This window comes from Ovis aries, chromosome 2 (assembly GCF_016772045.2).
Source record: "Ovis aries strain OAR_USU_Benz2616 breed Rambouillet chromosome 2, ARS-UI_Ramb_v3.0, whole genome shotgun sequence".
In the NCBI taxonomy this organism is placed as follows: Eukaryota; Metazoa; Chordata; class Mammalia; order Artiodactyla; family Bovidae; genus Ovis; species Ovis aries.
The window spans coordinates 185,306,899-185,327,999 of NC_056055.1; the positions used below are offsets into that span (position 1 = coordinate 185,306,899).

Consider the following 21,101-nt stretch of genomic DNA (forward strand, 5'->3'; position numbering starts at 1 on the left):
AGGGTGGGCTGACTTGTGTGTTCGTCCTGAGGTCATTTGCTTCTTCTGAGCTGGTACCTTCCTGGGGGATGAGTTCAGCTGGTGCTGGTCAGGCGCCGAGGTGCACAGGTGCCTGGATCAGGTGGCCTGAGATACCTGGAGGGACAGTAAATGCTTCGCTGGAATTAGTGGCAGCTAACCGGAACTTTCAGATGTCAGCGCAGTGGCTGACTGAGTCCTCTGTGTGTGTGTGTGCGCATTCTTTCTGGGGAATTCTCACAGTCCTGGTTGAGCAGTGAGACTATTTGGGAAGAATAATGATACTTACAGGGATCCCGTAAAACTCACAGTTCTCTGAACTTTTTGGTAATTTTCAAGACACTTTCCTTTCCTTGCATACAAGTACTTTCTCCACCCTTGGGTGTGCTTGTAGAAATTTTAATGGAATGAAGTGAGGAAAAGGACTTTGTTGATAATCCCTCAGCTCTGACTGCCCATCTCTTTCTTCCCAAAGTAGTTTGCAGGATGGTTTTTCCATACACTGTAATCTTTATTTCAAGATTGGATGTTGTAATTATATTCAGATTTGGGTTTTTTTTTTTTTTTTGCAGTTATGGATAATCATAACTCAATGTGAGATGGTCCAATGTATTTGAAAGGACTTCACTTATTCCTAGCAGGTCTTTTTCTGAGGGAGGAGAGGTAGCTGTATGGTTTGGGGGGAAGTAGAGTTTCTTTCTGAGCTGTTTGCTAATACCAAATCTCTTTCTCATGCCTTTGTCCTGTATAAAAAGGTTTACATAACTAAGCTGTAAAATGTGTGATTTGAGGTGTCATTGAATGTTCTAGTATCTTCCCTCCCCATAGATTCTTTTTAGTACACACTCCTTTACCCAGAATGCAATTTTTAAAAAATGCTTTGTGCGAGGTGATGGCTTGGGTGCTGCTATAATATATAGTCCAGTAAGTTCTGGAAGACCTTCAACTCACAGAGTGAGAGGTTAAGGAATTGGATGACTTGTTTTAATGAATATTCTGATTAATTGAATAATTTAGAATGTACTAATATATTTTTTACGTTTTAAAAATAATGGCATATGATGAAATTACACTTAAGACACAGGATATCTTGAAATGTTTTGAAGTCATGTTATGAGTATTTATTATATTTATACATGGCTCAGTCACTCAGTCATGTCCTGACTTCGCAGCCCCATGAACTGTAGCCCACCAGGCTTCTCTTGTCTGGAGTTTTCCAGGCAAGAATACTGGAGTGGGTTGCCATTTCCTACTCCAGGGGATCTTCCCGACCCAGAGATTGAACCCACGTCTTTTATGTCCCCTGCATTGGCAGTATTGTCCAGTATTCCAATATGTGATACTTTGTGAGGATAGTTTGCATATTCATTTCTTATTTGACAAGTATCCTAAGAATTCTGTGTACTAGTTCGTTAAAATATTCTTAGGTATGTGGCATAAAACTTGAGATTGCTGTATAAGAGAGTGAAAAGAAGACTCTTATTACCTAATATTTGAAGTATGAAGTCTCAAGTTTGCTGATGGAGGAAAAGATACTAGGAAAGTAGAATTTGGAAAGGAGTTTTTTAAAAAGCCAATGTATTGTGGAGGAGAAAACAGCACTAGGTTTTAAAGTAGTGGAATAAACGGCTAGTGACTGGTATGGAATGGTTTCCTTTGCTTGGTGTGCTCAGTAAGGGCCTGTGATCCTTGATTAAGGCCCAGAATGTTAGCCAGCCTCTCTTAATGCAGACAATTGTAGTGAAAGAGCCAAGAGTTTTAGATTTGACTCTTTGTGGAAGTAGAATACTTGCCTTTTCAGCTCTGCAGTGCAGGTGAAACCCTAGAGTTAGCAAACTCTAGGTGCTTGTGTGGATATAAAGTGGGTATATTACCCCTCCTCCTTGCCCCAGCTAAATGCCTTACTGCAGAAAAAGGCTAGAGGAATAGTGATTTCTGGGAAGAAGTCTTCATCTTTTTCTAATTTAGCTTTTGAACCATTAGAGTTAATTTTGGAAATTGAATGAAGCACATGCTTATTTCCCATTGGGGTTAGCGTCAGTATTGATCGTGATATCAACACAGAACTCAGATGATTGCCCAGGCAATCTATAAGGGGTTACCTGTAATTAAATACAGAAATCTAGGTCTGTTCAATTTTCAGTTCAATTCAGTTGCTCAGTCGTGTCCAACTCTTTGCGACCCCATGAACCGCAGCATGCCAGGCCTCCCTGTCCATCACCAACTCCTAGAGTCCACCCAAACCCATGTCCATTGAGTCAGTGATCTATACACTTCAAATTAATATATACTGGTAGTAATGGTCATTTTCTTTAAGTTCTCTTTTCCTCTCAAAATTGGAGGAGGGATTTAAATATCTTCTACTTTTTTTTTTTTTTGAAGGTACTAATACCTTTTAGTGAATGATGAAGGCATCAGGGAGAAATTGCTAATTATCCCTGACATTTAAACTTTCTCTTTGAAAATGCCACAGTATGTCCTTTGATTTATGAGCTTAGAATTGGTTAGTAAACTCTGCTTTTCCTGAGTTTTAAATTAATAGGAAATATTTGATTAACCATTACATAATAATTTTTATATATCTACTGGTACAGATGCTGAAGTCTTCAAATTATATAGACCTTTATGTCTCAAAATAAATGAAAAACACCCCGTGTTCACTGATTGTAAGACTTAACATTATTAAGATGGTAGTACCCCCAAAACTTTACAGATTCAGTATAATCCCCAACGGAATATCAGCTGATTTATTTGTGGAGATAGACAAGCTGATTTTAAAATTCATGTGCAATTGCACGGGACCAGACTAGCCAAAACAATATTGAAAAAGAACAAAGTAGTAGGACTTATATGTCCCAATTTCAAGGTTTACTATAAAGCAGTAGTAATCTAGATGGTGTGCTTTGCTGGTACAAGGACCAATGGAACACAATAGAGAACCCAGATATAAACCCACACGTCTATGCTCAGTTGAATTTTGATAGGCTACCAGAGCCATTCAATGGAGAGAAGAAGAAAAGTCTTTTCAACAGCCATTTGTATGTGAGCAAGACACACAGAAGAATGAAGATGGACCCTTAACTCCTACATATACAAAAATTAACTCAAAATGGATCAAAGTCCTAAACATAACACTATAAAAGTCTTAGGGGGAAATATAGGAATAAATCTCCATGACCTTGGATTTCATACTAGTTTCTTGGATAATGACACCAAAAACATGAACAATAAAAGAGTAAATAAATTGAACTTTATCAGAATTATAACCTTTGTGCCTTAAAGGACACCATCAAGAGAGTGAAAAGACTGTCACATAATGAGAGGAAGTATTTGAAAATTATATATCTAATAAGTAGCTGGAATATGTGGAGAATTGTTAGAACCCAATAATAAAAAGACAACCCAATTTAAAAATGGCCAAAGGGGGGAAAAAAAATGGCCAAAGGATCTGAGTAGAGCTTCCTCCAAATAGGATATATGCAAATGAACAACAAGCACATGAAATGCTTGACAACATTAGTTGTCAGAGAAATGCAAATAAAAACCATACTATTTCATACCAACTAGGAATGCTAGAGTAAAAATGTCAGATAATATCAAGTGTTGGTGAGGAAATGGAGAAACCTGAACTCTCTTATATGTTTCAACAAGAATGTTAAAGTGGTCAGGCTGCTCTGAAAAACAATCTGGCAGTTCCTCAAGTGATTAAATGTAGTTACCATGTGATTCAGCAATTTCATTTCTAGGCATATGCCCAAGAGACTTGAAAACATGTTTACACAAAAACTTGTACACAGATATCCATAGCAGCATTATTCTGGATAACCAAAAGGTAGAAACAACCCAGCTACCTTTCAGCAGACCAGTGGACTAACAAAATATGTTACATCTGTAAATAGAGTACTGCTGGACCACAAAGGAAATAGGACTGATAGCTTCTACATGGTAACGTGCTACATAGGTGAACTTTGAAAGCACTATGCTGGGTGAAAGAAGCCAGTGACAAAAGATCACACACTGTGTGATTCCATTCATGTGAAAGTCCAAGAGAGAAATCCAAAAGGGGGAAAAATTACATTAGAGGTTTCCTAGGGTAGAGGGTTGGAGAAGGCAATGGCACTCCACTCCAGTACTCTTGCCTGGAAAATCCCATGGATGGAGCACTCATGCATTGGAGAAGGAAATGGCAACCCACTCCAGTGTTCTTGCCTGGAGAATCCCAGGGACAGGGTAGCCTGGTGGGCTGCCGTCTATGGGGTCGCACAGAGTCGGACATGACTGAAGCAACTTAGCAACTTAGCAGCAGGGTAGAGGGTTAGAGAATGGTGAAAAGGGTAGTTAGGGCCATAGCTAAAGGTTATGAGGTTTCTTTTGAGGTGATGAAGATTTTCTGAAATTAGTTTGACTATGTCTTTGAATTGTATACTTAAAAAAATATTTGTTAGGCTATGCCAGGTCTTAATACAGCATATGGCGTCTAGTTCCCTGACCAGGTATTGAACCTAGGCCTCCTGCATTGGGAGCACAGAGTCTTAGCCACTGGACCACCAGGGAAGTCCTGAATTGTATAGTTTTAATGGGTAAATGATGTTGTTCAGTTGCTAAGTCATGTCTGACTTTTTGTGACCCCATGGATTGCAGCATTCTAGGCTTCCCTGTCCTTCACTATCTCCCAGAGTTTGCTCAAACTCATTCCATTGAGTCAGTGATGCCATCCACACATCTCATCCTCTGTTGCCCGCTTCTCCGCCTTCCCTCAATCTTTACCAGCATCAGGATCTTTTCCAGTGAGTTGGCTCTTCACATTAGGTGGCCAAAGTATTGGAACTTCAGTTTCAGCATCAGTCCTTCCAATGAATATATTCAAGGTTGATTTCCTTTAGGGTTAATTGGTTTGATCACCTTGCTGTCCAAGGAACTCTGAAGAATCTTCTCCAGCACCATAGTTTGAAAGCATCAATTCTGTAGCATGCAGCCTTCTTTATGGTCCAGCTCTTACATCCGCATATGCCTCCTTAGAAAAACCCATAGCTTTGACTATACGGACCTTTGTCAGCAAAGTGATGTCTCTGCTTTTTAATACACTGTCTAGGTTTATCATATCTTGTCTTCTAAGGAGCAAGAGTCTTTGAATTTCATGGCTGTGATCACCATCCTCAGTGATTTTGGAGCCCAAGAAAATAAGTCTCACTGCTTCCACTTTTTCCTCTCCTGTTTGCCATGAAGTGATGGAACCAAATGCCATGATCTTAGTTTTTTGGATGTTGAGTTTTAAGCCAGGTTTTTTACTCTTCTTTCACATTCATCAAGAGGCTCTTTAGTTCCTGTTCACTTTATGCCGTTAGGATGGTGTCATCTGCATATCTGAGGTTGTTGATATTTCTCCCAGCAATCTTGATTCCAGTTTGTGATTCATCCACCACAGCATTTTGCATGATGCACTCTGCATGTAAGTTAAATAAGCGAGTTGCCAATATACAGCCTTGTCATAAATGATCTGGTATGTGATTTATATCTCAAAGCTGTTTAAGAAAAAGAACACATAGATTTTTTTTGTATACTTATGTTTTATTCCACTTAAGGTTTTTCAGTAGTTAAGGAACATGATAAAGATGATACATAGCTTTGATTTAGAAGTGATATGGTTGATTTATTACAGGAGAGAGAAGCAAGAGACTGTACAGTAACATAAAGTGAAAGTGAAGAGTGTTAGTCACTCAGTCATGTCTGACTCTCTGCAACCCCATAGCCTATAGCCTGCCTTACTCCTCTGTCCATGGAATTCTCCAGGCAAGAATACTGGAGTGGATGGCCATTCCCTTCTCCAGGGCATCTTCCAGACCCAGGGATTGAACCCATGTCTCCTGCATTGCAGGCAGATTCTTTACTGTGTGAGCCAGCAGGGAAGCCCCTGTACAGTAATAAAGACATAAGATAATGGGGCTGCAGACTAATTGTGGCTGTGAGTTTGCAGTAGAAGAAATATGTTGTATGTGTATATGGGAGGAGGAGAATGAAGATTAGAAATGAGCAAAATATAATTCACACTCTGGTATAGAGGATAATGTTGATTGTGTGGAAGATCATGAAAGGGTAGTCGGGCTGTCCTGGAAATAAGGGGTGAAGTGGGGAAAAGAGCTTCAGTGGGATGTTTTTAGAAGGCCTAAAGGAATTATTGGGGACTGTCTTTTATTTTTTGGATGTTTTATAGTCCTTTGTACCTAGTGGGTGCTTAATAAATAAATATTGTTTAGTTGTGTGAGGAAATGCATGAAGGGAAAATGAAGGGTTGGAGAATGGGGAAAAACGAGATTTGGCAATAAAAGGAAGACAGGAAAACAACACAGTAAAAGGAAGACAGAACACAGCAGGTAGAGAATGGCTGCATGGGGAGATCTGAGTTTGTTTATATGGATTTATATACACAGGTGGAAATGATAGGAGGAGTGCTCTAGGAGTCTGGGAAGATGCTATCTTGATGCTCTTAGTCTTCATCAAAAAGAGGATGTGAAGTGAGCACTGGGTCTGAATGAGGTGATGACCTAGATTAATGTGTTAGGCGAGAAAAGGATATAAGCAATGAGCATTGGTCTAGATTTAACTGAAAAATTGTAGTTTGCCAGAGCTGTGTGGATCTTTGTTTTCACTCTCTGTTTTCTGCTTGGTTCATATTCAGTAGCTGCAAGGTGAGAGAGTATATGAAAATGAACAGGATGTTGATCCTGGGATCAAGTATTTCACATCCATATTCTACACACTCTGGACACTAGTGAACCTTCTTATTGTTTGCCCAGGCATAGTAGACCACTTTGCAACCCTGTGCCTTTGCACAGGTTTATACTAACTAGAATTACAGAGTAGCACAGGAAGGAGAATTTAGTGTCTGGCTTTTTGGACAGTAACACAGATGTACTGATTCTTGAAATCAGAGTTCATTGGAGACCTAAAGTACATTCTAAGCAGAAAGAACTGCATTTTGCTAAGGCTCAGATAAGACTTACTGGGGGAAATTATAAACAGGTAAAAATGCTAAAGTGATAGGAGAGAAGGCTGTAAGAGTAAGCAAGAAACAGTTGTTGTTGTTTTCTAGTTGCTAAATCTTATCCAACTCTTTTGGACCCCATGGACTGTAGCCTGCCAGGCTCCTCTGTCCCTGGGATTTCCTTCTCCAGGGGGATCTTCATGATCCAGGGATCAAACGTGTGTCTCCTGCATTAACACGCAGAGTCTTTACCACTGAGCCACCCGGGTAGTTCAGGGAACAGTTAGTAAAAACTATTTTATGTCCTAGAATTTGCATCTTAATCTGTAGAGAAAGAGGAATAATTAAAGGGTTTTAAAGATGAGAGTGATGTTCTGTTTTGCAGTTTTAGAAAGAATTACGTTGGCAGTTTCTACCTCTTGATCTTCTGACTCTTGCCTGTCTTGAGTGTCTCTGTTCTCAGCCCCACCATAGACTGTCAAGATTCCGTACCTATCTTCATTTTGTTTCTGCCTAAGGTGACAGAGTTGTGTTAACCCTTTAGTACTTTTAGGCAGATTTAACTCACCTGCATTTCCTTGGCATTTTGTTTATACTGCAAGGATAGCACACATATTTATTGTGTTTAAACTAGTTGTGAATGATTTTTATTCTTACTAAGAACCTTGAGGATGAGAAATAAAGCATATTCAGCCATACATCTCTAGCGGCTAGTACATAATAGATGTCTGTTCAGTAATTGTTAAATGGAATTGAATGATATACTATGTCAAAAATATTTTCTATAAACTAGTAAGTGCATAATGAAGTAAAAAATCTTAAAGTAAGGAATGAGAAAGAAACAAAAACACTAATTCAAAAAGATACATGCACTGCAGTGTTCATAGCAGCAGTATTTACAGTAATAGGCAGGACATGGATGCAACCTAAATGTCCATTGAGAGAGGAATGTATATCTATACAATGCAGTATTACTCAGCCATAAGAAGGATGAAATTTTGCCATTTGCAACAACGCAAATAGACTTGGAGTATATTATGCTAAGTAAGTCGTATAGAGAAAATCAACTACTGTATGATATCACTTATATGTGGAATCTAAAAAATAAAGCAAACTAGTGAATACAACAGAAAAGAAGCAGACTCACAGATGTGCAGAACAAACTGGTGGTTACCAGTGGGGAGAGGAAAGATGGGCGGGGCAGGCCTGGGGAGGGAACTGTGAGGTACACGTTACTCTGTATGAAATGAATCAGGATGTATTGTATAGCACAGGGCATACAGTCAGTAGTTTACGATAAGTGTGAATATAACCTTTAAAGATTGTGAATCACTATATTGTACTTTTGTAACTTATATAATATTGTACATCAACTATACTTTAATAAAAAAATTTTTTTAAAGACACTATGTTAAAAAGAGACATAATGGGATAGATCCAATTGTTTTAGGAATTCCAGGGTTGATAGTAACAGATTGATAGTTTTAAAAATTATGATTGAGTCAGGTGTTCACCTACTCAGGATATTATCAAGATCACATTTTCTGTCCAACTGCTGCTAAGCCTGGGCAGGAGAAGGTGCAGGGCTGCCTCTGCCTAGAAAAATCCTGTTGGAGGCTATGCTTCTGTGAACCAAAGGAGAAGGGACAGCGGTGAGCTTGTTGGCCCTGAACTGGAAGCCCTTCGAATACAGAGGCCTGACCACTCTAGCTGAGTTCAGTAAGTTTCCAGTTGATTTAACCAAGACACGGCTCCAGATTCAAGACCAGAAAAATGATGCAAACTTTAAAGAAATCAAGTATTGAGCAATGTTGAATGTGTTAGTGAGGATAGGCAGAGAGGAAGGCCTGAAAACACTGTATTTGAGGAGTACCCTTCAATGTTACACCAGGCTTCCTGTGGCGCCATCAAGATAGGCACCTACCAGAGCTTGAAGCAGCTGTTTGTCAAGTGCCCAGAAGATGAGACCCTTCTTATAAATGTGGTCTGTGGAATTCTCTCTGGAGTCATATCCTCAACCATTTCCATTCCAGCTAATGTACTGAAAATTCAGATGGCAGCACAAAACAGCACTCTTCAAGGAGAACAATAGGCAACTTCATTAACGTTTACTAGCAAGAGGGAACAAGAGGACTGTGGAAAGGCGTGTCCCTTATTGCTCAGAGGGCCACCAATGTTGGCTGCATGGAGCTGTGGGTTTACAACCTCACTGAGAAGCGTCTGATTTTCTCGCACCTGATGGGAGATATTGTGTGACCCATTTCCTCTCAAGCTTTAGCTCTGGATTGGCAGGGGCCCTGGCCTCAAACCCTGTCAATGTGGTGAGAACATGTACGATGAATTGGAGTCCTTCACAATGGCAGACGCCCTGGTTTCACAGGTACCCTGCATTGCTTGTTATAGACATGGAAGAATGAAGGGGTTTTTTGCTCTGTGTAAAGGGTTTTGGTCAAGTTGGTTGAGACTTGGTCCTTGGAATATTATTTTCTTTGTGACGTACAAGCAGTTAAAGGAATTGAATTTGTGACAAGACTGCATGAGACATCCTTCTGAAAATGCTTACTTCTGAAATATCAAAGCTTCCAGTCTTTCCCACTGCTTTACCCGCCACAGATACTTAGGTGTGAGTAACAGGTTAGAACTGTGTTAGTGCTTTACCCACCACAGATGCTTAGGTGTGAGCAACAGGTGAGGAATGTGTTAGTGTGAATTGCTGTGTCTTGGCCTTGGGTGCTCTGTACCAGACATTTAATGGCATTAACTGTAACATCCAGACACTAGTTCTTACCATCCAAGTACCCTTCCACATCAAATATAACATGAAATGCACATTTCTTGCTGAAGAAAACTTGCATGAAGGTCAGGAACTGTGGATTGTTTCCTTTGGAGGGAGTAACTCCTGATGCATCTCAGATTGTAGCCGAGACTCCCAGACGTTCTAAAACATCTCATCCGAACCATGGAGTAGAGCCTCTGAGAAAGTGTCATTGTTCTGAACTTCGGGGGCCTTTGGCTTTGTGTCTGCTGAAGTTCACACATAGAGACCTGGTATACCTCAGGTATGAACAATGTAGGATATAGATCCCTGGAACATTGCAGTGCTTTGCAATTTCTTATTTTGGCAGGGTCTTTCACTTATGGTAAGTAATTTTTAAACCTTTACCCCTTGAGGTTTGTGAGGAATTGTTGCAAAGTATTGATTTCTAAACTCGGGATGGTATAATATGTTAGCTTGGAAGGTGGCAAAGTCTGTGTTGGTGGGAGATGTTTTTAAGCAAGTTGGGTCCTTAGGTAATGTTCCTAATTTTAGATTTTAACAAGTTTCTGTTTCCCAGTCTGTAAGATGAGGGTATCAGTACCTCTACTGATACTGAGAATCAAATGAAGAAAATAGTAGTTGCTACTACTTGACTTGTAGGATAAGTGTGTTTACATCATGCTTTCATAAAGCCATAATCCAAAAATAAATGGTCTGGTGTATTGAAGAGAATTATTTTATCATGAGGTTCTTTGATAAAAGCCATGTGAGAAAGTGGTTAAGGTTTTATTATGCTTTCTTTAGCAAAAGGTTGCAAGTGAATCAAAGACTTGATTTTTCCAGATTTCCCAGGTTTCACTTTAGTTCTGGTCCTGTTTATTAAAGTATTTCTAATCTTGAACTTCCTAATCGGTTTGGATGGAAAGTGATTGCTTGAAATTTGAAAAGCGATTTTTCGTATACCTAGAGTTTGAGAAGAGGTATGTAGTATCTTCCTTCTTTTTCTGAAAATGGTATATCATTCTTCTTTGCCGTGTTCATCTTACTCTTTTCAAAATAGTGACTTTGAGCGCCCCATGACCTTTACACTTCAAGAAGACATCCCCAGGAAAGTAAATATTTAATATTTACTTGGGTACCTTCGGTGCTACCCTTTGAGAGTAACTTAAATACATACTCACTGGGGCTCTAGGACAGACACTTCTGCAGTAAATGTGGGTTCCCAGTCGGCCCAGTTCCTGGGCTGCTTCCTCCCTTGAAGTGACATGGAAGCCACACAGGTTTTTCTTGGAGATTGGACAATTTTCCTCCCAATCACCTTTACCTTGTCTTCTTTGTTAATGCTGACTCTGAAAACAAGATTTTTGTGAAGCAGAATTTTAGTTCCAGTAGTAAGATTCAAGGCACGAACGGAGGTTGGAAGAGCAAGTGGGTGTTGATTGCTTCAAGACTCAGGCGGAAGTCCAGTTCTGTCTGCTGCTGCTAAGTCACTTCAGTCATGTCCGACTCTGTGCGACCCCATAGACGGCAGCCCACCAGGCTCCCCCGTCCCTGGGATTCTCCAGGCAAGAACACTGGAGTGGGTTGCCATTTCCTTCTCCAATGCATGAAAGTGAAAAGTGAAAGGGAAGTTGCTCAGTCGTGTCTGATTCTTCGTGACCCCTTGGCCTGCAGCCTACTAGGCGGCGCCTGCAGCCTACCAGCCTCCTCCGTCCATGGGATTTTCCAGGCAAGAGTACTGGAGTGGGGTGCCATTGCCTTTGCCGCCAGTTCTCCCTGACCAGCTCCAAATGTGATGCTGAAGAGCAGAGCCCTTTCAGGCCTCATCCCTTGTAATGAATCATATCTTTACAGAGGAATTTTTTTTTTTTTCTTACCAGAACAGTTCCACTGAGGTGTAAGGGTTTCTATAGAAAGGCTTTCACTTTTGCATTCCTTGAGCTTAAAGGATGACTATTTTATGAGATTTTTTTTTTATGAGCCCCTTTTTTTCTTTTAATGTAGAAGACGTTTTAAGTGTACACATAACCCCTAGGACAGTAGAAGCAAGTTAATTTTGAAGACCATGTAAAGATGGAATACCATGCAATATTCATTATATCAGTTTGTTCAAATATGTACATGTTCGTGTGTGTGTGTGTGTGTGTGCTCAGTTAGTTCTGACTCTTTGCGACCCCAGGGATTGTAGCCCACCAGGTTCCTCTGTCCATGTTCACACCAGAATGAAAAGAAAGCCAAGCCTCACTGTAAAAGCAGGTTTTTAAAATAAAAATATAGTATTTCTTTATTAACAGATTTATTAACTACCTTATGGAACAGTCTTGTTTTGATTTTTTTTCTTTTGCTTCTTTCTGAAAAAGTAATACAGTTGTTGAAGTTTCTAAGCCGAAAAAGAACTTGAAGAACTGGGAGGCTCGGGCCCCTTATTTCCAGGGCTGTGACTACAGGTCCCCACCTCCCCCCATTCCCTTTGGTTAATGTGGCAAAGGAATTTTCACCTTTTATAATCAAAATGAAGAAAGTGGATTTTTTTGTTTGCTTGTGGATTTGTTTAATCATTGATGCTAAGTATTGCCTGATTGAGAGATAAAAAACTTCTGTTCTCTGTATTTGTTCATGTGTTGGAAATAGTGTATGTTATATAAAGACTATAAAACTTTTCATAAGCCTTTATATTTCGAGATCTTCATTTAAACATAATCGGACTATGTGGCATAAACCTTGTATCATTATTTAATAAACTGGAATAATATTTAAAAGAAGACCACATTTCTAACTCATCAGTGATAGATTATTTTCCTGGGTTAGAATCAGAACTAGAACTTCTAGAACTAATACCCAAAAAAGACGTCCTTTTCGTTATAGGGGACTGGAATGCAAAAGTAGGAAGTCAAGAGATATCTAGAGTAACAGGCAAATTTGGCCTTGGAATACAAAACGATGCAGAGCAAAGGCTAACAGAGTTTTGCCAAGAGAACGCTTCTTGATGAAAAATTTGTCTTAAAACTCAACATTCAGAAAACTAAGATCATGGCATCTGGTCCCATCACTTCATGGCAAATAGATGGGGAAACAATGGAAACAGTGACAGACTTTATTTTGGGGGGCTCCAAAATCACTGCAGATGGTGACAGCAGCCATGAAATTAAGACACATGCTCCTAGGAAGAAAAACTGTGACCAACCTAGACAGCATATTAAAAAGCAGAGCCTTTACTTTGCCAGCAAAGGTCCGTTTAGTCAAACCTATGGTTTTTCCAGTGTTTGTGTATGGATGTGAGAGTTGGACTATAAAGAAAGCTGAGCACCGAAGAATTGATGCTTTTGAACTGTGGTGTTGGAAAAGACTCTTGAGAGTCCCTTGGACTGCAGGGAGATCCAGCCGGTCTATCCTAAAGGAAATCAGTCTGGAATATTCATTGGAAGGACTGATGCTGAAGCTGACAGTCCAATCCATTGGCCACCTGATGCAAAGAGCTGACTCATTTGAAAAGACCCTGATCCTGAGAAAGATTGGAAGTGGGAGGAGAAGGGGATGACGTAGGATGAGATGATTGGATGGCATCACTGACTCGATGGACATGAGTTTGAGTATGCTTCGGGTGTTGGTGAGGGATAGGGAAGTCTGGTGTGCTGCAGTCATGGGGTCGCAAAGAGTTGGGACACGACTGAGTGACTGAACTGAACTGAGAATCAGAAATCTGAGATCAGCATAGTGCAGTTAGCTTATTTACTTCTTGTCTGAGACTTAACTTTCATAAAACAGTATGGTTCTTTTTGTAAAAAGTTACTTATTTGGCTGCCTTGGGTCTTAGTTGTGGCATGTGGAATCTTTTATGGTGGCACACAGCCTGTCTCGTTGTGGCAAGTGGGCTCGGTAGTTATGGCACATGGACTTATGATCTGTGGCATATGGTACCTTAGTTCCTGTAGCAGGAATTGTCCTTGTCCCCTGATTTGCAGAGTGTATTCTTAACCAGTGGACCACCAGGGAAGTCCCAACAATATAGTTCTTTTTCATGCTGACTAGACTTCAGAAGAAAGTTTTTAAAATATTCATGCTATCCTTGAATTTCAGATTAAGATGTTTGGGAGGTTTTCATTTTGAGATGACAGATATCTGTTAGATTGTTATGAATGTCAGGAACCTACAGATGCCTTGTGTTGACTATTGGTTGGCTGTCATTAGCCTTTGTTAAGGAGTTAATACATATCCTTCAAAAGATTTTTATTCTGAGAAGGCAGCTATCCAGCTGGCAGAAGCTCATTCTCTCTTTTCTCAAAACACAATCCCTATGTTTCATGAGGCTGGCAGGTGATGCTTTGGCAGAATAAGAGAGCCAAGTAAGGGAGCCTGGCTCCCCTTTGCTCTTTGAAGCAAATAAAGAATGTTGATGGAATATGAAATTGGTTCTAGAAGTGCACCTTAAAATGAAGATGACGAAAGTATTAAAGTTTGGCACCAGATAAGTAAATGCAGTGGGATGTTTCTGTGACTTCCTGATTTAACTTAGAAATACTTTGTATTCCTTTTAGGATCATTGCTATTTGCAATTTTTTTTTGCATAATTGGTATTTTCTATTTAAGTTTGTTAGCACTGCTCTGGGACTTAGTGATTGTAAGTATGATTTAAAATCAAAAGCTTTCTTTGTCATTTCCAGTAACAGTTATTACTTCCCTTCCTTTGTCCATATTTCTCCTTTCCACCATGTTAGTAGAACAAATATGTTCAAATATTTGAATTCATGTCTTATTCTTCATCTCCATTGTTATCCTAATATATCTGCCTCCTGACTGTGTCCTCAAGAATAAATCATGATAGCACTCCCCAAAGTTCTCTACCTCTGTAAGTCTTCACCTCTGAAATTTCTTAACCTAAATTCCCTATCCCTCTTTCATCAAACTCTTAGGGAGTGATACATTGTAATGAAAAGATATCCTTTTCAGTGTTATATTACCTTTTCCTTTGCAATGGGTGTGACTCACTGATCTGAAAAGTTGTTTGTTGAATGGGAAGTGATTGACTCTGGTTTTCTAATTCTTGGAACTTTCCCCTAGAACTCGTCTACACCTCTACTAATTTCTCATAGCTAAATGGAGCTGACAGACTAGGGTTGAGCCCGTTCTCTTGTTATACTTAAATCTAGAGAAGTTTATTAATCCTGATGACTATGGTGAAAATAAGGAGACAAATCTAAGATAAAGGACAAATTAGTGAGTTGGAAGATCATATTTAGAAACTGTTCTCATAAGAGGAAGGAATATAGGCAAAATAAGAAGCTTAAGAGACAAGTTAAGAAATGGAAGGTAAAAGAAGTTTCTTTTTCCCTAAGACTAGAACAAGGTTGCCTGCTTTTAGCACTTTAATTCAGTATAATATTGGAAGTTCTAGTCAAAGCAGCTAGGCAGAAAAAAATGATAGGCATCCGAATTCTAAGGGAAGAAGTAAAATTGCCTCTGTTGAAGATGACATGATCTTACAAGTGGAAAACCTTAAAGATTCCATAGTAAAACCATTAGAGTTAATAAAAGAATTCAACAATGTTGCAGGATACAAAATCAAGCAACAAAAGTCAAGTGCCCTTCTGTACACTAGTAATGAGCAATCCAAAAATAAAATTAAGACAATAATTCCTTTGCTGTAGCATCAAGGAGAATAAAATACTTAGGAATAAATTTAACCAAGGAGGCAAAAAACATGTACATTGAAAAGTACAAAACATTACTAAGAGAAATGAAAAGAATATCTAAATACATGGAAAGATAGCCCATATCTGTGGATTGAAAGATTTAATGTTATTAAGAGGACAGTGCTGCCCAAAGTGATCTGTAGATTCAGTGCAATCCCTATCAAAATTCCAAGAACATTTTTTGCAGACATAGGACAGACTATTCTAAATATATATGGAATCTCGTGGGATTCCAAATACCCAGAACAGGCTTGAAAAAGAAGGGAAAGATTGCCATTGCGTATCTTGATTTGAAAACTTGATATCAAGCTATAGTAATCAAAACAGTGTGGTTCTGGGATATGAACAGACATACAGATCAGTGGAGCAAATTACAGGGTCTAGAAATAAACCTTCAAATATATGGCCAAATGATTTTCCACAAGGATGCTAACACCATTCAGTGGGCAAGAGTCTTTTCAGCAAGTGGTGCTGGGAAAATTGAATAACCACATGCAAAAGGGTTAAATTGGATTCTTATGTTGTTGTTTAGTCCCTAAGTTGTGTCCAACTCTTTTGCAACCCCGTGGACTGTCGCCCTCCAGGCTCCTCTGTCTGTGGGATTTCCAAGGCAAGAATACTGGAGTGGGTTGCCATTTCCTTCTCCGGGGGATCTTCCTGTCCCAGGGACCGAACTTATGTCCCCTGCATTGGCAGGTGGGTTCTTTACCACTGAGCCACTAGGGAAGCCCAAAATATTAATTCAGAATGGATCAAAGACAACTGTAGTATTGTGATTTACAATAAACATATATTTAATCTTCATCCTGTTTCTGGCACAGAACTCCTAAAACTCTTGGAATTTTCTAAGTGATAAGAGCCCCCAAAGTGTTTTTGATATGTTAATGGTGTGACTTGGAAAGCCCTTTAGTAACCAACTGATGGTGGCTGGTTGCTGGGGGAACTAACCAGGTGATTAGAAGGTTGGAACTTTGACACCCACCGCTACCCCCAGACAAGCTGGGAGGGAAGAGGGGCCAGAAATTGCATTCAGTCACCAGTGACCAGTGATTTAATCCATCATGCCTAATTAATGAGGCCTCCATAAAAACCCCAAAGGACAAGTTTGGAGAACTTCTGGGTTGGTGAACCAGAACGCTTCCACGTGCTTGGTCTCAAACTCCACTGGGACAGGAGCTCTTGTGTTTGGTACCGTGACCTGTGTATCCTCTCACCTGGCTGTTAATTTGTCTCTGCTGATATCCTTTGTAATAAACTGTAGAATCCAGTGCGTAAACTGATTCCTGAACTCTGTGAACTATTCTAGCAAAGTAATTGAAAACAAGGAGGGGGTTATGACCAAGACCAAGTGACCAAGTGAAGTCGCTCAGTTGTGTCCGACTCTTTGCAACCCCATGGACTGTAGCCTACCACGCTCCTCCATCCATGGGATTTTCCAGGCAAGAGTACTGGAGTGGATTGCCATTTCCTTCTCCAGAGGACCTTCCCGACCCAGGGATTGAACCTGGATCTTCTGCATTGTAGGCAGATGCTTTACCATCTGAGCCACAAGGGAAGTCCATCTAGCAAAGTAATTGAAACCAAGGAGGGGGTCATGAGAACCCATTTAATAGCCAGTTGGTCAGAAGCACCAGTAATAGACTGGACTGTGACTGGCATCTGAAGTAGGGGCAGTCTTGTGGGACTGAGCTTAACCCATGGAGTCTGATGGTGTCTCTAATAAGAGTGTCAGAGTTGAGTGTGTCTGATACCCATTCGGTCTCTTAGAGAATGGAGTTAATTGCTTGGTTGTGAGGAAGAAATCCACACAAATTAGAATAGGTGTAGACCCAGAATGACTTTCAGGTGTGAGGGTTTAAAACTGTAAAACTCTCAGAAGGAAAGGTAGGGGAAAATTTCCATGACATTAGATCTGACAATGATTTTTTGAAATGACGATAAAATACAGGCAGCAGAAGAGAATATAAATAAGTTAGACTTCATCCTGAGAAACCTGTATGCAGGACAAGAAGCAGCAGTTAGAATTGGCTGTAGAACATCAGACTGGTTCAAAATTGGGAAAGGAGTACGTCAAGGCTGTATATTGTCACCCTGCTTATTTAACTTATATACAAAGTACATCATGAGAAATGCTGGGCTGGTTGACTCATTAGCTGGAATCAAGATTGCTGGGAGAAATATCAACAACCTAAGATAGGCAGATGACACCACACTTATGGCAGAATGTGAAGAGAAACTAAAGAGTTTCTTGATGAAAGTAAAAGGAGAGTGAAGAAGTTGGCTTAAAATTCAACATTCAGAAAACTAAGATCATGGCATCCAGTTCCATCACTTCATGGCAAATAGATGAGGAAACAATGGAAACAGTGACAGACTTTATTTTGGGGGGCTTGAAGATCACTGCAGATGGTGACTGCAGCCATGAAATTAAAAGATGCCTGCCCCTTGGAAGAAAAGCTATGACCAACCTAGACAGCATATTAAAAAGCAGAGACTTTACTTTGCCAGCAAAGGTCCATCTGGTCAAAGCTATGGTTTTTCCAGTAGTCATGTGTGGATATGAGAGTTGGACTATAAAGAAAGCTGAGTGTCGAAGAATTGATGCTTTTGAACTGTGGTGTTGGAGAAGACTCTTGAGAGTCCCTTGGACTGCAAGGAAATCCGACCAGTCCACCCTAAAGGAGATCAGTCCTGAATATTCATTGGAAGGACTGATGCTGAAGCTGACAGTCCAATCCATTGGCCACCTGATGCAAAAAGCTGACTCACTAGAAAAAACACCTTGATGCTAGGAAAGATTGAAGGCGGGAGAAGGGGATGACAGAATGAAATGATTGGATGGCATCACCAACTCAGTGGACATGAGTTTGAGTAAACTGTGGGAGTTGGCGATGGACAGGGAGGCCTGGCATGCTGCAGTCCATGGGTTCACAAAGAGTCGGACACGACTGGGCGACTGAACATATGCAGAAAATACCACTTTAATGGCAGAAAGTGAAGAGGAACTAACGAGCCTCTTGATGAAGGTGAAAGAAGAGAGTGAAAAAGTAGACTTAAAACTCAGCATTCAAAGAATGAAGGTCATGGCATCTGGTCTTATCACTTCATGGCCAATAGAAGGGGAACAAGTGAAAACAGTGCCAGACTTTATTTTCTTGGGCTCAAGAATTACTATGGACAGTGACTGCAGCCACAAAATTAAAAGATGCTTGTTCCTTGGAAGGAGAGCTGTCACAAACCTAGACAGCGTATTAAAAAGCAGAAACATCATTTTGCCCATGAAGTTATAGTCAGAGCTATAGTTTTTCCAGTAGTCATGCACAGATGTGACAGTTGGACCATTAAGAAGGTGGAGTACTGAAAAATGGATGGTTTTGAACTGTGGTGCTGGATAAGACTCTTGAGAGTCTCTTGGACAGCAAGGAGATCAAACAAGTCAATCCTAAAGGAAATCAGTCCTGAATATTTATTGGAAGGACTGATGCTGAAGCTGAAACTCCAGCAGTTTGGCCACCTGATTCAAAGAGCTGACTGGTTGGAAAAGACCCTGGTGCTGGGAAAGACTGAGAGCAGGAGGAGAAGGGGACAACAGAGGATGTGATGGTTAGATGGCATCACTGACTCAATGGACATGATTTTGAGCAAACTCTGGGAGATGGTGAAGGACAGGGAAGCCTTGCGTGCTGCAGTCCATGAGGTCACAAAGAGTGGGACGTGACTTAGCTAATGAACAGCAACATCAAAAATAAAAGTTGTTTACTTTAAAGGAAATTCACTTATCAAGTGAGTAAAAAGACAATTCAGAATGGGAGAAAAGATTTGCAAATTGTGTTTGATAAAAGATTAATATAGTGAATACATAAAAACAACTCAGCAACAAAAAGCAAGTCAGATCAAAAATGGGAAAAAAGACTGGAATAAATATTTCTCCAAAGAAGATATGCAGATGTCCAGTAAACACATGAAGAAGCATGCTTAACATGACTAGGCATTAGGGAAATGTAAATCAAAATCACAACATAGAGACTTGCCTGGTGGTCTTATGGTTGAGAATCTGGCTGCCAATGCAGGGGACACAGGTTTGATCCCTGATCCAGAAAGATCCCACATGCCACGGGACAGCTAAGCCTCTGCACCACGAATACTGAGCCAGTGCCCTGAGCCCATGTTTGCACCCCAGAACTCGTGCTCCACAACAAGAGAAGCCACTGCAGTGACAAGCCCACACAGCGCAACTAGAGAGTAACCCCCACTTGCTGCAACTAGAGAAAGTCTGAGCACAGGAACAAGACCCAGCACAGTCCCCTTCCCCCCAGAAAAAATTAATCACATGAGTTACCCTTTTACATCCATTGTGTTGGCTATTACCCACACAGAAAAAGAAAGTACGTAAAATAACAAGTGTTACATTAACAAATTGAAAGATAAAAACTATATGATTATCTCAATAGATGCAGAGAAAGCCTTTGACAAAATTCAACATCCATTTATGATCAAAAACCCTACAGAAAGCAGGCATAGAAGGAACACACCTCAAAATAATAAAAGCCATATGTGATAAACCCACAGCAAACATTATCCTCAATGGTGAAAAATTGAAAGCATTTCCCCTAAAGTCAGGAACAAGACAAGGGTGCCCACTCTCACCACTACTATTCAACATAGTTTTGGAAGCTTTAACCACAGCAGTCAGAAGAAATAAAAGGAATCCAGATTGGAAAAGTAGTAGTAAAACTCTCACTGTTTGCAGATGACATGATCCTCTACATAGAACACCCTAAAGACTCCACCAGAAAATTACTAGAGCTAATCAATGAATATAGTAAAGTTGCAGGATATAAAATTAACACACAGAAATCTCTTGCATTCCTGTACACTAACAATGAGAAAATGGAAAGAGAAATTAAGGAAACAATTCCATTTACCATTGCAATGAAAAGAATAAAATACTTAGGAATATATCTACCTAAAGAAACAAAAGACCTATATATAGAAAACTATAAAACACTGAAAGAAATCAAAGAGGACACAAATAGATGAAGAAATATACCATGTTCATGGATTGGAAGAATCAATATAGTGAAAATGGGTATACTACCCAAAGCAATCTGTAGATTCAGTGCAATCCCTATCAAGCTACCAATGGTATTTTTCAGAGAACTGGAACAAATAATTTCCCAATTTGTATGGAAATACAAAAAACCTCAAATAGCCAAAGCAATCTTGAGAAAGAAGAATGGAACTGGAGGAATCAACCTGCCTGACTTCAGGCTCTACTACAGAGCTACAGTCATCAAGACAGTATGGTACTGGCACAAAGACAGAAATATAGATCAATGGAACAAAATAGAAAGCCCAGAGATAGATCCACACACCTATGGACACCTTACCTTTGACAAAGGAGGCAATAATATACAGTGGAGAAAAGATAATCTCTTTAACAAGTGGTGCTGGGAAAACTGGTCAACCACTTGTAAAAGAATGAAACTAGAACACTTTATAACACCATACACAAAAATAAACTCAAAATGGATTAAAGATCTAAATGTAAGACCAGAAACTATAAAACTCCTAGCGGAAAATATAGACAAAACACACTCTGACGTAAATCATGGCAGGATCCTCTATGACCCACCTCCCAGAGTAATGGAAA

The 21,101-nt window shown here is 39.9% G+C and overlaps 1 protein-coding gene and 1 pseudogene across 6 annotated transcripts in view; both read left to right on the plus strand.

The window, feature by feature from the left end:
• Positions 1 to 21,101, plus strand: part of EPB41L5 (erythrocyte membrane protein band 4.1 like 5) — a 169,626-nt gene that overhangs the window by 6,003 nt on the left and 142,522 nt on the right. The window lies entirely within an intron of this gene.
• LOC132659326 (kidney mitochondrial carrier protein 1-like) lies at positions 253 to 20,445 on the plus strand (annotated as a pseudogene).